This window comes from Carlito syrichta, unplaced genomic scaffold (genome assembly GCF_000164805.1).
Source record: "Carlito syrichta isolate Samal-C Ts95f unplaced genomic scaffold, Tarsius_syrichta-2.0.1 Scaffold303992, whole genome shotgun sequence".
NCBI lineage: Eukaryota > Metazoa > Chordata > Mammalia > Primates > Tarsiidae > Carlito > Carlito syrichta.
The window spans coordinates 175,473-176,164 of NW_007248088.1; the positions used below are offsets into that span (position 1 = coordinate 175,473).

The 692-nt window shown below is 52.5% G+C and overlaps 1 protein-coding gene across 5 annotated transcripts in view; it reads left to right on the forward strand.

Moving 5' to 3' along the window:
- Positions 1-692, forward strand: part of INTS3 (integrator complex subunit 3) — a 47,041-nt gene that overhangs the window by 23,700 nt on the left and 22,649 nt on the right. The window lies entirely within an intron of this gene.

The window sequence follows — 692 nt, forward strand, 5'->3', positions numbered from 1 at the left end:
TTTTTTTTGAGTCAAAGCCTCTCACTGTCGCCCAGGCTGGAGTGCAGTGGCATGTTCACAGCCACCACAGCTTCCACCTGCTGGGTTCAGGCAATCCTTCCTCCTCAGCCTTCCAAGTAGCTGGAACTATAGGCACGTGCCACCATGCCCAGCTAATTTTTTTATTTTTTGTAGAGACGAGGTCTCACCAAGTTGCCCAGGCTGGTCCAGAACCCTGGGCCCAGGCAATCCTCTCCCCTCAACCTCCAAAGTGCTGGAATTACAGTCTTGAGCCACTGTGCCCGGCATCATGCCCTTTTTGAAGTGGCACGGGGCAGTTGGGGGCAAAGAGGTAATAGAGATCCATGAATGTTGCCAGGGTCTGGATATAGGCCTTGGAAGCTGCAGTGATAGAGAGCACACTGGGGGGCATCTTTGGCTTTTTGACTGATTATTTCCCTTCCCATCAAAGTAAAGGATCAGAAGTGTTGAGAGCTGTTCCATGTCTGAACTTATTTGGGGATGAGCCCTTCCCCTTGGCCCATTCTTCCTCTTGCTTGATTTCATAATCTCTTTTTGGGCAAGGACACCATAGTAGTCAGGTGATCAAGAGAGCCATAGCCGGGCTCGGTGGCTCAGCCTGTAATCCCACGCCTTTGGGAGGCTGAGGTGAGTGGATGGCCTGAGCCTGCAGGTTCGAGACCCACCTGGGC